The sequence below is a fragment of the Anguilla rostrata genome, chromosome 3 (genome assembly GCF_018555375.3).
Source record: "Anguilla rostrata isolate EN2019 chromosome 3, ASM1855537v3, whole genome shotgun sequence".
Classification (NCBI taxonomy): Eukaryota; Metazoa; Chordata; class Actinopteri; order Anguilliformes; family Anguillidae; genus Anguilla; species Anguilla rostrata.
In genome coordinates this window covers 2717806-2733588 of record NC_057935.1, presented here as the reverse complement: position 1 = coordinate 2733588, position 15783 = coordinate 2717806, and the positions used below count along the sequence as shown (strand labels likewise).

The 15783-nt window shown below is 46.9% G+C and overlaps 1 long non-coding RNA gene across 7 annotated transcripts in view; it reads left to right on the top strand.

Annotated features, from left to right (window-relative positions):
* The first annotated feature begins 3064 nt into the window (after positions 1-3064).
* Positions 3065-15783, top strand: part of LOC135249824 (uncharacterized) — a 46859-nt gene continuing 34140 nt past the window's right edge. For 4 of the 7 annotated variants that reach the window (XR_010328789.1, XR_010328786.1, XR_010328787.1 and 1 more), the window contains exons 1-3: positions 3065-3204; positions 3299-3403; positions 3523-3622. This is a non-coding gene — a long non-coding RNA (uncharacterized LOC135249824). Of the gene's footprint in view, positions 3205-3298; positions 3404-3522; positions 3623-9500; positions 9621-9799; positions 10059-15783 lie in introns of those variants that run through there. The other 3 variants (XR_010328790.1, XR_010328788.1, XR_010328791.1) reach the window with 3 other exon arrangements.

Sequence of the window (15783 nt, the reverse complement as noted above, 5' to 3'; positions counted from 1 at the left end):
TGGTAGGGGGTAGAGGGGGTATTGGGGGGTAGTAGGGGGTAGAGGTGGGTATTGGGGAGTAGCGGGGGTTAGAGGGGGGTATCAAACTCTTGGGAGTCACGACATGCTAAAAACTGGAGTCACCCTTCCTTCTCCTTCCATCGCCCTGCCCTCCCCTCCTCTACCGATCTCTCCTACCGCCAAAGTGTCAATTTACACACACACACACACACACACACGGACACACAGGAACACACATACAGACGAACACACACACAGGCACTAACCCCATCACAGTGTGCGTCCATCTCAGTGTCCCAGCCTGCAGCCATAATCCATAATGTCTCTTGAGAAAAAAGCTCTTCTGTTGCCATGTCCCTCCGAGGTGAATTAATGGCGGCGTTCTCTGCCAACATCAAGCAGAACATTCCGGAATGAGGCTGTTCATTCAAACAGAACATTCCGGAACGAGGCTGTTCATTCAAACAGAACATTCCAGAACGAGGCTGTTCATTCACCCACACAAGCCTGCCGAAAGTACACCAGCATTCTGACAGTATTCATATATATGTATTTGTGTGTGCATGAACGTATGTGTGTGCGTGTGTGTGTGTGCATGTGCGTGTGTGTGTGTGTATGCGTGTGTGTGTGTGCATGTGCGTTTGTGTGTGTGTGTGTGTGTGCGTGTGTGTGCATGCGCGCTTGTGTGTGTGTGTTACAGCAATCCCCAGTGTAAGACAGGGGTTAAATACACAGATATTGCACTGCTTCTTCGGTGCTGTTGGAAGTGTCACCATCACTTCCGCTTCACTATGAAGGTATAGCCTCTACCTAGCGGTGCCCGGTCAGTACAGTAGAGTGTCTATAGGCAGTTGTTCTGGGAACTGGGGACTGGAGCCCACACAATTACTGTGAGTCTCTCTGCAAGAATCCGTCACTTTCTGCAGGAATACACTGATGTCCTGTCACTGGGCCAGTCAGTTAGCCACACACACTGCCAGAGAAACAATCCCTGCGTTTCTGGATACACATATTCAAGGCAACATTGATAGCGTATGACTCACGTCTGGCTTATGACTCGCTGTAACTTTACTGACTTGTTGTTACTGACTGTGTCGGCTGGACTTGATGTTCGTGGCTATAGATAACTGATGACACTTTATGAGAATTGTACCTTATTTGACCTGTGTTCTATGGTTGTTACAATGACCTTCCAATTACCATAGTAAGATTTTTTTTTTTTTAAAGGAAACAAAAGTGAGGGTCATTAGGATTGTTCCTGAACGGCTGCATTCATGGCACTGAGAGGGTGTTTTGACGTTGAAGGCATTTTGCATTAAGAGTCACTCTTTAAAAAAAAAAAGAAGTGCTCTAATGTCAGCGATCCTGGGGCAGGGCTGCGATCTCCTCCACTCCCGTCCGCCAAACCGCGCCACGTCTCCGCGAGAGCGATGTGACGTACGTTCGGAATAGCAAACCTGCGTATTCTTTCTCCGGCGGGATTCTCGGGGAAGTAATCCGTCCTCGCCGTCGGCGCGTGTGCGCTCTCTCTCTCTCGCGCGCGTCCGCGCGCCCACGCAGTTGCGCTCGCATGCGTACATGCATGCGTGCGTCATGCGTCTTCGTGTGTAGGCCGCGCTATTGTGACTTCTCCCCGTCGGAAGTGCCGATTGGCAGCGATTTCCTTGCGAGTGGGCGCGGATCAAAGCCAGGTAACGCAGTGCGTCCCAAGCTCCGCGTGGATGTCTCTCAAATTCGGCTTTAGTCCATTCTTCCCCCACAAACTATACATATGTTTTATTTAATTTATTTTTGTATGTTTTTTTGCTGCGCCTATAAGGGAGCTTCACCCCTGACGCTGGTTTCTGTCTCACGGCTGTAGTCGTGTGCCGTTTTCGGAGGTTGTAAATCCCTGCACTGTCCCGCTGTGGGGTCCCGCTACAGGGCTAGGGCTGGGGCAGGGGTGGAGGGGGGGGTCATCATCCCATTTGTCACAGAACCACAGACAGTGCGCTGTTCTGCCCCTGACCCCTCAGCAGTCATCTCTTCAGCCTTGGGAGGGGTCCTTCACCCGCCACACAGAGCTGTCCAAACAGCGCCTGAGGGAAAAAACGAGCAGAATGTATGGCAAGGACTCGGGGTGCTTTCTGTCCTACAGGCCCAGTCCAAGGTCAAGGTCAGAGTGCCCAGGGGGGGGGGGGGGTGGTTCATGAATAAGGTTAGCTGGATAACTGCCCTGAGTAAAACCCGGAGCCATCCCAAATCTGGAACATGGGCTGAAGTAACAAGAGCTGCTCCAGGTTTTACTCAGAGCAGTTATCCAGCTAACTCAGTAATCCTGCTTTGTGAATCAGGGACCGGACCCATTTTGTGTTACAGGTTTTGTACTGATCTGGGATCAGTGTTCTGGGCCACAGTTCACGGGTTAACAGGGTACCAGGCTCAGTGGACTGGAAATGTAAGGTCAACAGCTTAAAAAATTGATTTAAAAAACAGCGAGATGAGGAACAGCTCTTTCTACATTTTCTTGAGTTGTAACAGGGCTGTGCATGTGCAGACACACGCACACAGACACACATACACGCACACACACACACAGACACATGCATGCACACACACACACACACACACACACTGGTCTGAAATTAGATCATACTTTTCCTACAAGCACTGCCTTAAACCTCACACCACACACATTATTAAACCTTCTGATGTCCTCAGTTCCTGTGGTCCTAAATTACTATTGTTTTGTTTTTACACATTTGCTTTTTCCTTTATATACACCGTATATATCTCCATTTAACACAGGCGCTTAAAAGTAAAGTGCATGACTTCAGCACGTACGCATATCTAACAAGACTAAAGGAACAGTGCCAGACAGGGAAAATCAATGAATCCGCTGACAAGTCCGTGTCAGCCGCAGATAAGAGTGCAAAGCCTTTTTTCTTTAAATCCACTGAGTCGAGCCGGTAATTATTCTGAGAGTTCAGCTACTGGATTGAATTTTAAATGTAAGATCGGGTCAACGGGCGACAGGTAGCCTACGTCACACCGAACCAAGCCAGCAGTCACGCACAGGTGAGCTGACGGCTGTGCTTTGCTGCATAATTACGCCCCGTCACAGGGCGAATCTCGTGCACACCTTAGTTTACGATTTGCTGCTAACTATTAGCGACTACGAACGGGTTCTAAACGTAGGCTACGTTGTAGTCTGCAATACCTCCGGTAAATGTGTTACGTCCTCGAATATTCAGCATGAGCAGTCTATTATTTTTGTCAGCGTAAATGTATTGTATGCACGTTAATTATCTGCGTCCAGTGAATGAACGGGATGCTGCGACACTCGGGTTTTTCCCCAACTCAAGATCGGTTCTCTTCTGCCTCACAACCTGCACGCTTGTTCAATAAAGTTCGTAGGGAGACGGTAAGTAAAGTTGTCTCGGAGCTCTCTTCTCGCACCCAATATAACGGGGGAGAATATATCGGCCGTTGAATTTCTGAGTGTATAAAGTGAAAGGTTGGTCTTCTCTTTGCCCTGTAAAGTGGTCATCGGCAGGGGCGTTTCTGTTCAGGAACCTGACCACGGTCAGCAGGACCGGAGAACAGCAGGCTTGTGTGCCGGAAACTCAAGTCAGCCTATAAGGTGAGCAAACAAGTTCGTGTCGAGCAAACTCCCACCGTCTAGCACACATGTCTCGTGCAAGTCTTTCTGAAGAGAAAACGGGGGGAGAATCTCGGATTTGCATATTTGCGGAGTCTGCGACTCCCGGAGGCCAGTGCTCCGTAAACATTCAACCGGTAAGAACTGCGGCGTTTCCCGGGCAATGTCAATGAAGGAATGCGCTGCCTTGCTTGGAACGAGACGCGCGTGAGACCGGCAGCTTCGGCCAGTCTGCAGTTGCCATGGGAACCTTTTCTTTATTCGCGGAGTTGTCTTTTTAAAAATTCCAGTTCGCTGCTGTAATGCTCTAATGTGTTTGTGTGTTGACCGAGATGACATTTTCCCCAAGGAACACCCAAATTGAATTGAAACAAATGACGCCAGCGAGGCCCACTACCTTTTAGAAATGTCAGCCCTGTCCGCGCGCGTTTCCAAGGAACAGAACAGAACAGATCAACGGTGTGCCACAGAGAAACACTTTGATCTTTTTTCAGCATAGAGAGATGGCGGTTGAAAATCACAAATAGGGCAGAAGGAAATATGTTGAGGTATTGTTGAGAACGGTGTGTGGGGGGTTGGGGGTGTGTAATGAACTTGTACATTTTTTTGGGCTGACACACAGCTTGATGTTAAATCCCCCACCCCCTAAATCTTGGGATTTAGTGGGTGGGGATCGTGAGATGGATTAACCAGACCGTTTTGGATGATCTCCACTGATCTCCTGGAAAGAAATAGAGAGTAAGAGAGAGATGGAGAGAGAGAGACAGTCAGAGGAAGTGAGAGTTAGTGAAAAATAGAGGAAACACAGAAAGTGTGTGTGTGTGGGAGGGGGGCGGGGTGCTTGGTTAAAACTGAATGTTATTGATTTTATTTATTTCCAGCCTCAGGCTGATTTTTGATACGCCTCGGTCCCGATGCACTGTGTGGATTCCTGAATAGCAGGAGGCCCACAGTTCCAGATCTGAGCTCATTGGTAAAGGCGCAGTTCTGAGAATGCCCAGGCCGGCGATCTGTGATTTAGGGGGCCGCAGCTGACCTTCGAGTCCGGCTCTGATGGAACACGGCATTAGTCTCTTTGATGGCCTTGCGTCTGACGTGCTTTACCTTTCACCTGCTAGCGGAGCTTCCTGTCTGAAGACGCGGTCCGATGTGATTACACAGAAATGCACAGATGTTCATACCCCGCGTGTCTGTACGGAAGCACTTCACCTGGTCGTACAAAAAATAACGTTGTGGTGTAGCGTTTCCATATTTTTATTTCTATTGAACTTTTTGCAAAAGATAAACCAACCACAGAATGCCACTTACGCACATTGATAATTGTGTAGAGAGAGTGTGTGGGAGAGAGAGAGAGAAAGGGAAAAAGGATATAAAAATAAAGAATCAATTTTCAGGGGAAATACAAAAACATGTACCCAAGCAAAAATATTTGTGTAGCATTTCTTATTTCATATATTAGTTTCTATCCATGAAGCACATTATTCACCATTGTGCGGTTAGTCTACATGCTGTTTATTTGCCATTAAATGCTCAAACCTACATCTTATACGGACAGGTATTATAAATGCTGTGTGTGTGCTTCAGAATGTTATTTTTCCCACTGTAACGGTGGTAGAGAATCTATTCCATTTCCATTTGGAGATTGGCCAGCACTGCCTGAGTCTTGGTTGCCGCGGGAGATTGCCTGGAGGACTGAATTTGTCAGAGAGGGCAAACACTTGTCAATGGCTGATGAGGGAATGAGCTTCTCCGGAGGTCAAAGGTCACTGTGTAATACACGCCGCGCAGTAAGGACTAGAGCCTGGTGGCTCAACCCAACAAACTCCTCTTCCTGCAGCAAATTAAATTTCCTTAATTAAGTCTCCCATCTACGAACTAAGTTACTCCTATCTACTTACCAACTTACCTACTTGTGCTAACCAACTGCTTAGCTTCAGTAGTTTGATATGCAAAGGGCTCGGGATGGTTTGACTGCCTGTCAAGCTTGAGGTCAAGTTAAGTCTATTTGTAAAGCATGTTTAAAATGGCCTTCATCAACCAAAGTGCTGTAAAATTAATACACAGGTGTGTCAAACACCTGTATTACCTTTTTTTTGCCTATGCAAGCAGACTTCCTGTTCTCTGAGTGTCGCCAGGCCATGTTGGCTTGTCGCCAGCGAGCAGGGAGAGTCTTGCGCGGGGAGGGCGGGGGGGGGGGGGGGGTGGGGTGGGTCGGGCAGTGATGGCGTGAGGGCGAACCCTCTCCTCTCAGAGAGGAGGAGAAATGATTGCCGTTGGATCTGTTTCCGTTTCGACACGTGGTTATGATATTACATTATGGTTATGATATTTAACCTCCGCTCATCAAATAAGTCCATTTTGGTGCATAATTCTCAACTAACGAGAAAATGACTGTGCTGGATGAATGCGGCTTGATTAATAATATTGCACTGATCACACTATTATTTATTTATTTAATTATTTAATTATTGTTATTCAGTTGAGCCCTGTGGTTACCCCTTCCATTACTGCACCCAAACTCATCCTGTTCCTCTCGGGGAACAGTGTGGCAGCTTTTGGCAGCTCCTAACCAATTTAGTTGAGTTGTAAGTACCAATTGAGTTGTGAAGTACCTTTTTTTTTTTTAATATAAAAATAATAAAAATCTATATGAACAGAATGAAGTGTAAAATTAGGGTCATATTCATGTGGGATCTCAGGATTATCAAGCACTCATAAGCCCTTTTCCTCTCGGATATGCCTCACGAATCCGCACGCTAGCTCGTGTCTGTTTGAGAGACCACGGGCTGAGCTCGACTGAGCTGTCCGAATTTAGGCGTCAGATCTGGGGGAAAAAAAACACACACACACACACACAAGGACATTTTACAGACTCAATATTTGCATGCCCTTGACAGAATTGTCTGTTGATGTGCATGATTGTAGCTGGTAAGATAGTATGAATGAGAATGAGAGAGGGAGACAGAGGAAAAGAATAATAAAGGGAAGAGGTAGAACACAGAAAGACATGCACAAAGTGTGGAAGAAGTGACGTGAGAGAGAGTGAAAGACGAGGTGAGAGAAGGATGGGAGAGACAGAGGGACCATAGAAGAACGAGTGGATCAGGAGGAAGTGATGGTGGGAGAGAAAGCTGGGGAGAGACAGATGGAGAGAATGGAAAAGAGGAAGAGTAGCCATCCATAAAATGTGCAATTATGGAAATATCTATCTCTATCTCTCTCTTGGCTCTCTCGCTCTCTCTCTCTCTCTCTCTCTCTTTCTCTCTCCCTTCCCCCCCTCTCTCCGTCTCCCTCTCTCTCTCTCCCTCTCTCTCTCTCTCTGGTGGGTGTTGGGGATTGTGATTACTCACAGGGACACTAAGCTGTTGTTTTAGATGGGAAAGATCACACGTTAGCCAGGAGGGGCGGTCTGATCCTGTCGTTTCCTGCGAGCTTCTGCTAATCATCCCTGTAAGCCGTGTCATTGGACGCCTGCGGGGCTCTGTCAGGTGTTCCAAACGTGGTCACGTGACCACCGCTGGGCCCTGTGTTCCGTGCGCGCGTGCCTGTGAACGAGGACGCCGGGTCTTCCTCTAATGGCACCGAAAGAAGCAGCTGATCTTTCACAGAAAGAAGCCGCTTATTTTTCGCAGAATGAAGCCACTGGTCCTTCACAGAAAGTAGCTTCTGGTCCCTCAGAGAAAGAAGCCTTTTGTGCTTCACAGAAAAATTGCCACTGATCCTTCACAGAACTGTGCACTCGGATCTAATAACCTTCAGCGTTTATCAGCGTAATTGGCATCACTGAACGTTGTTTGAAGGGGGGGGGGGGGTCTCGTATTGTGCGACCCCCCCCCGGTGAATGTGCAGTACAGTACGGCTGGGGCCTTGTTTCCCCAGAGCGCACTTTATCAGATGAGGAAAGTGCACTTAAGTACATGCAGTAATTCAGTCTTGGGGTAAATGGTAGCGTGGCTGTTGTCAACTGAATGAACTGAATTGAGCTAAATGGGCAAAATGACTTAGTACGTCTGGAGTCTGCGTGTGCATGTGGGTGTGTGAGAGAGAGAATGTTTGTGTGTGCATGTGCATGTGGGTGTGTGTGTGAGAGAGTGTGTGTGTGTCTGTGAGAGAGAGAGAGAGAAGGTGTGCGTGTGTGCGTGTGTGTGAGAGAGAATGCGTGTGTGTGCATGCATGATTATGCGTGTGTAAGGCATGCATATGTACTCGACTGGAGAAATTGCACATTAAATGTTATATTAAATATTCAGCAAGTGGCTCACAGGGGACCTCTTTTCGCGCTGACATCCCCGGGCCTGTTTAGCATGCAGGGGAGCGCGGGACATATTTAATACCCCTGTATTACCCTGGGCCACTGAGTGGGGGGAGGGGGGCGGGGGGCTTTAGAACATGGCAGCCACACACTCTCATGGTAAGAAGCGTGAAATTCTGTGTATTTCATACAAGCCATAAGCACAGGGGGGAGGAGGGGTGGGCAGGCATAAACGCACAAGTAGCTCATAACTCTTGCACCAGACGGACAGAATGATGTGCTTAAACACAAGCACATCCATGTACAGTGTTATTTAACCCTTTGAAGACCTGCTGTCTTTTGCAGTGTTTTTTTCAACATTCTCAGTCGGCGTTCTAGAACTCTGTGCTTTCCATTACCAGTAGCGATTGTGACATCGGCATTAGAATGTTCAGTTAAGAACATTCTAATCACACATTTGTGCGACCTTACCACCCCACAAAGGGCTAATTCTGCAGGTGGAGATAATATGTGCCTGACTTTCGATGCGGTGAAAACAGATTGTAATTAAATTCATCAAGCAAGAGAGGTGAAGAGAGAGCTGAAGAGTCATGCACCTTCTGTCAGTCGCCTTGACGACGAGCATCGCTTAAATGCCAGAACTAAATAAAAGGTCTAGAGACTGTTTGCAGATTTTTTTTTTTTTTTTAAGCTTTTACCGAGACTTTTAAATCGATAAGCAGCGCGCTTCATTCCGGCAAGCCCCAGCGACTTTCACTCCGGACCTCATTCCGAGATTCCGAGTCTTCGGGTAGCCACCGCTGGCTTTCCGAGTCGGGAAAAACCGGGTCCGTTTTATTTAAACAGAACGGCCCAGTATTCTGCCCAATCTGTGGCCTATTTCACCCACCTGACCACAGTCCTTCAGTCACTCCTCCCTTTAGTGAGCTTTTCTGAAAAAGGGGGAGAATCACATTTCTCTTCCATCGGGAGGATATGATAATGCAATTCCGGAGAGAAAGATCACTCATCTCCCTGGCACGCTTTTATTTGGGCAGTCACATTGGCCTTCCATCCTAGCAGCATATCACAGGAGCCGCCGTAGCTATGGTTATTTCCACAGTTGGCAGTGTATTAAAATGCTAATGGGGCAAAAAAAAGTAATACATCAACATAAAAACTATGAAATTCAAAAGGCATTCTTACCTGTATGTGTTTGCAAACTGTTGTATTGTATTTTATGGAAAAATATATACAGCAAAAAATGTATTTTAAAAAATGTAGATTTAGTTCACATTTTTAAACAGTAGATGAAAAGGATACAGCATAACAGCCATTCTGAACAGGTTCCCAGAAATGTACTGTGTGTTCGCAGGGACATGATAGTTATCATTTTCATTTTTTATAAAAACAAATGGAAAACAATCACCCTTAATTCTACATTAATTTCATTGTTGCATCATCCACACTGAGCTAAAATCTATTATTGTAGTGAATTAATTTATTTGATTCTAATGTGCACAGGTAAAAATTTTCATACCAGATGCGTCTTCATTCCATTGTTTATTCAAAGAGCATTCTTCTTGAGATGCAAATTAAGCTGTACAAACTCTAAATTTGCATACACAGCCTGATTGGACAGCACAAATAACGGAAGGGCCACCAACATTCCGCCTTCAGAATGGAGGTTAACCGCCCAAGGAGGACAAGAGAAGGCTCACGGCAGCCATCGCTGTGTGAAGGGGAGGGGTGGGTTTAATGTGTGTACATTTCCGAGTGGCACATAGAGTCAAAGACGGCGGCAGCACCTGAGAAACTGGGAGCGCTCCAGGTGAGGACACACCTGGAAGCTAACGCAAGCACTCTGCGTCTTATGAAGCTCCTGGGATTAAGTTGCTTTTTATGACCAGTCCTGTGTTTATCCGTAGACTGTCTAAAGAGCCCTGCCGGTCAGCTGTTTCCTGTCACTTCCTGTCTGCGGGACGCTCCCAAACCGAAGCCCTCTCCACCCGGCTGCTTGGTTTGGATGGCGGGGGGGGGTGGGGGGGACCCCTAGCCCGTTCCCCTGTCCATGGGGCGGCCTCCCTGCTTCTGTTCTGCCCTCCTTCCTGCGCCCACGGTGTTTAAGAATGGAACCAGACCGCCAAGGTCCCGTGCCCCGGACTTCCACCATGGCACCATGCCAGACCGCCCAAAAAAGAAGGGGGGGCCAGTGGGCCATGCTTTGACCCCCTAAGACATCCCTGCTATGGTATTGATCCTGCTGTCTTTTATGTAAATGACTCCAGTATCCGTGCGCTGACATCTTTATGCAGGAGCCGTCTGCCGCCTCGGGGAAAATGGTGGAAGCTTTTCCTTTGAATGCAATTCGCTTGATTTTTTTTTTTTTTTCTCCCTAAGATGGCCATTAAACTCCCGACCAAACACCCGACGTGAACGAGAGAGATAATGAGAAGTCCCTGGGAACTCGTTAGGCCTTGGATCCATGGGAAACAATTAGGGGGCCCAGGAACAGATTGAACAAAACTGTCTGATCCCCAGCCTTTTAAGAGTGGCCTTGTGATCATTAATTAACCATTAGCGGCGCAGAAAGGCCTAGCGTACCGCGCTCTGCTCGTTCAGGGACCGAGGGGAAGGCGGCATGCTACGTTCTAGCGCTAGCGACGTCTGTCACGTTTAATCCGTTTCTGCCGTTTCCACCGACGGGCTGCCGACAGTTAGCTCGCTAACGAGATCCCTCCCTCGAGCGAATGTGGACGCGAACGTGGCCAATCAGCTCGCGCCGTAAATCACAACCCGCCCGCCCGCCCTGGAAGATACCGCTTCTCCCGCACGCTTTTACGTCCTCTCTCGTGCGCCCGAATCGTTTTCCCTTTTCCCCCCAGGAAGGCGGTAAATAACCCTTCGCTGCGGTGAGAGCGAGCTCGTCGTGACGCCTCAGCGCTCGCGTTCACGGCCGCGCGTCTCGGTATTAGGCCGCTGGTTTATCTTTTTCGGGAAAAAGGGGGCTTATTTTTGGGGTTCTGGTTCCTCGGTGCCCCGCAGCCGCGGCGAATCCGAGCGTTTCTCCTCGATTCGGCAAGCCTTTGCCTGTTGCCTAGTTACCGTGGGACTGAAACGAGTCCCCCTCAGAGGGGAGAGGGGAGTGTGCCACCTTGCCAACCTTGTTTGTGCATTTTTCTGAGCGAGCACGCAGGGTTCTCTGCGTACGCCGTCTACCTTCTCTCAGTCAAAGGAACCAGGAAACTTAAAGGAGCAGGTTATTTCAGCCAGCGTCAATCGCGCTGATTTTGTGTGTCCATCGCGGCTTGCCGTAGCAGGGCCGCCAAAAGAGAACACAAAACGAATGTCTTTGAACTTGAAAAATCGGAAAGATTGCAGCACTATCTTGATTGTGTTGTCGTGTCACATGGTTTCTTCTCACCGATCTTCAGTTAGTCCTGTAAAAGGGTCATGCTTGCTCACCGCTGATCACCCTGACGAAGGCGTCTTTTGCCAAAACTCTGGTTAAATAAACACAAGGCGTTACCCGAGTGCTCGACTTTGTCTTTGCATCATTCACACTCCGTTAGTCTTCACCTCTTAAACATTTGGGGGTGCACCATTTTTGTGAACGTTACATTTTTGAACTTATCCCAGCACTGGCCGGTTCCCAGGGAAACGTTGTGATCTGATTTCTACTTCTTTTCTTTTTTCCTTTTTTTTTTTTGCATTTATTCACTTCTCTGGATAATGATACTTTTTTTTTTTCTTCTTCTTTGCTTTCATTTTTCTTTCAAGTCATTTTTCAACTTTTCCATTAAGTTGACCAAATGGATGCCTAGTAGAGGATGGAGTGGGTTCTTTGCCGCTAAAAGGATTTTCTTTTAAAGAGAGTGAATGACTGGGAGTCGGGGAGGGGGGGGGGGATTGGGGGTCTACATGTGGAAGAGAGATACCGCTTTCATGACCTACTTTTTCAAAGTGAGCCCCCATTTCTCTCTCTCTCTCTCTCTTTCTCTCTCTCACTTTCCCTCTCCGTCCTTTTTTTCTGCCCCCTCTCTCTTTGTCCATCACTCACTCTCTCTGTCTTCTTCTTTTTCTCTCTCTCTCTCTTTCATAGGGATACTTTACATCAGAACATTTTTTCTGTTTATTGCATTTTATAAAAATTCCAAAACTTCACATTTTTGGCAAGTAGGTGTTTTTGATCTGATCACTTAACTTGGATCTGTGCTTTTTTTAATGTATCACACACACATACATATGTACACACACACACACACACTGGTCCCCATGCACTTGGTGTGTATTCAGGTCAATGTCCCCAAGATGTTATCAATATAGACACGTATATTTATACACACACACACACACACACACGCACCTTGGTCATGCTTTTAGTCCTCTAACGACCAAGGGCGCAATAGAGCCAGCACACGCAGAGAGCGACGCTAACGCTAACCCGTCGAAGAGGAAACGCAGCTCGCGGACATCGGCCATTAGAACGTCTCTTCATTCAGAGGGACAACCGGGGGGGGCGTGTGAGAGCGGCTCTCAGGACCTCAGCCGTAGGACACCATCGGTCTTGAGTACTGAGCCCAGGGGCCGGCCATTGTCCTGGTTTAGCTAACATCTCACCGCTGTGCTCTCAGCCGAATGATCAGCCATCCTTTTCAGAACAAGAAAAAAAAAAAGATGAGATGATGGATGAGATGCCAGGCCATGGGGCCCACCTACACACTGGAACAGAGCCTTAACAGATACCAGACCATGGGGCCCATCCACACACTGGAACAGAGCCTTAACAGATACCAGACCATGGGGCCCATCTACACACTGGAATAGAGCCTTAACAGATACCAGATCATGGGGCCCATCCACACACTGGAACAGAGCCTTAACAGATACCAGACCATGAGGGCCCAATAGCACAGAATATACATTCACCAAGCGTTTGTACACTTTGGTTAGCCTAGCACTGAAAAATGCGTCTCTGTTGTTGCTGGAGGTGAAACTGAATGTTGCTGATGTGCCGTATCGTTGGTACATTCACGCATGGGCGTGACCAAAGCAAGTTTCCTTAGGTGCAGGCAAAGTGGACCACATGCTGGTAAACACATGCATGATGTTCCGCAAACATATATTCATCTTGGTGTGCATAACATATATAAAATTTACTCTCCTGCTGTTGCTGGCGGTGAAAGTGTTCTTGTTTTCTGTTGTCTCGATGAATATTCATGAGTGGGGCGTGGCTTAAAGAAAGAACCGTCCAATGCTGGCTTCCTATAAAGCAGACTGCACTTCAGCCCTGTAGTCAGAAGCACAGAGAATGGAAGGGAAACACTGAGGTCGCAGGTCACTGTCTCTGGTGGGATGCTCACTGCTGATTGGCTGAGCACGGTTTGTTCATTTGCATATTGGAACTTCCTTGCGCCCCTTTACGTTCCGTGAACAATGTGCAATCAGAACCACCCTGTCAGTGATGGGCCCTGTCCTTCTGGCTTGTTATGAAATAAAAAAAAAAACCTGGCTCGTGGTTGTGTAATCACTGCAGGGAACGTGGGGGAGTTTCTCGAGCGGTCTCCGTCCCTGTGCCGTTATCGTTCTCGCTGTGTGCCGTCACAGCTTCATGAGGCTCCCAGCTCTACAGCCTGCCTCTGCAGATTAAAATGCACGGTGTGCGTGCATGTGCACGACCGCTAAAAAAAAAAAAAAAGCTGTGGCACACAGAGGGTGTAAGTTAGCAGCAGAAGTGTGACTAAAAAAAAAAAGTGGCAGAAATGATGGAAGGATGTGATGTCCTCGTGGATGAGGTGGAATTGTGGGAAACTCACACTCCTGTCAGCTCTGGGTCCCGGTCTGCTCCTCCATCAGAAAGTGTTCGCCGTGGTGCTTTGGGTCTCCTTCAGCGCCAAACCTGGCCTTGAGTCCTGTAAGTGTCTCAGAAGACGTGAACCAACTCAGGTCCTGTGAGTCTGGCTCTGTTCGCACTGCTACTGGTTCGGCTGTGTTCGTCAGGCTTTCCTTCGATTCTCCCCAAAAATCTAAAAACCCTTCACACCGTCCCTTTCATTAAGAGATGTCTTTTGGCCGGACGATCGCTCTCTGCAGCGTATTTTATGCAGATTTGATTGGTCTGTAACCATGGCCGCAGAAGGTCTTATTTCTAAATGAATATAAGTCCTTGGATAAGGACAGTCCAGCTCAGGTAGTTCTTTTGAAATACTACATATAGGAGAAGAGAAAAAAAACAAAACCTATGGCATCATTTGCGAAAAGGAATCATTCTGTGACCATGTGTGCAGTTACAAGGAGATCAGTAATGATGTAACCTCTCAGTTATTCTAGAATGAGAAAAAAAAGTTTTTTTTTATTTATTTTTTTATTATTTCCATGGAAAATAAGGAGATTGTTATGGATATTGAGCTAGTCAAGGCTAGTCAGATGAGCATACATAAATAATGGCATGAGAAAAAAAAATACTGCTCTCAAAACTGAAAAGCAGATATAAAGTGGGGTAGTGGTATAATCATAAATTGGCAGCTTACTGCGAATCGTTCTCAACGTAAAATACGTGATACTGTAAGCTCTAGTGACAGAGGTGCCTTCCCTTAAGACTTACAACAACTGAGCTGTCTGTTAAAATGTAAAGATCGGTGATAACTAGTGTTGGATTAGCATTATATCAAAAGGTAGTTTTAAATCATTGATGTACGCTGGTTTTTCATGATACATTGTGTCTGTAAATGGCGCTAAATCTTCCTTTGAAGAGTGTGGTACGTGTGGCAAATGGATGTAAAGTGGCAGCCGCTGTAACCGTGACAACTGTTTGCATTTCCCCTTGGCGTCTTCAAACAATCCGTGCAATTTACATACAGCCCTACTGTGGTGCCTGCTGAGCTCACTAAGCACTGTGTGTGTGTGTGTGTGTGTGTGTGTACATTACGTGTGTGTGTGGTTTATTACAGTTAAACAGCCAAACTCCCTTTCTTGTTTAAAAAAATGTATCTTGTATGCATGTGTGTGTGTGTGTGTGTGTGTGCGTGTGTGCGTGTGTGCGTGTGTGCGTGTGTGCGTGTGTGCGTGTGTGCGTGTGTGTGTGTGTGAAAACTCCCTTGCTCTTTTATAAACGCACCCCATTTCCCCATCAGCATTACTTAATTATCCCAGCGGTGTGGGCAAGACCAACATTTAATTGCTAAGAATATAGTATTTATTATTAGCGCCTCTAGCTACTTTAAGAATTGTAATGACTTGAATGTCATATGCTAATGTCATGTAATGACTTGAATGTTAATGTTATAAGAGATATATTTTTTAATTGTATTATAATTTTTTCCCCCAAATATTGGTGGTACTGTACTTAACCCTTTCAAGAGCAGGTTTTTTGGAATGTTTTTTTATTTCTTCAAAATTCTACGACGGTGTTCTAGAACCCCGCTGCTTTCAGTCACCAGTACCGATTGTGACATCAGCATTTGAGTGTGCAGCTAAGAACATTCTGCTCACATATTTGTGATCTCACACTTGAAAGGGTTCTGCAGATGGAGATATGTATATATATAAATGTGTGTGTGTGTGAGAGAGAGAGAGAGAGAGGGAGTGAGAGAGAGAGAGATGCTGATGTATTAATGCTTTTTTTGCAATGCTGACCCAGCCCTGGGCTGGTAGACACTGCTCTCGATGGAGTGTCTCCCTCCTGACACCCACACTGGAGTTACTCCATCAGGCTGCCTCAGTCTGTATCGCCATCGAGCCGCTCAAATGGGCCCTGTTATGTCATTTTAACAAGGCACTGATTCTCCGGGCTGTGCTTTGGGACTGAACACAAAAAGAGAGAGCGAGAGAGAGAGAGAGAGAAAAAAAACGTCTCTGTCACTTCCCTGAATAAACTCCGCCATTGATTATCTGGGTACTTTATGATGTGTGG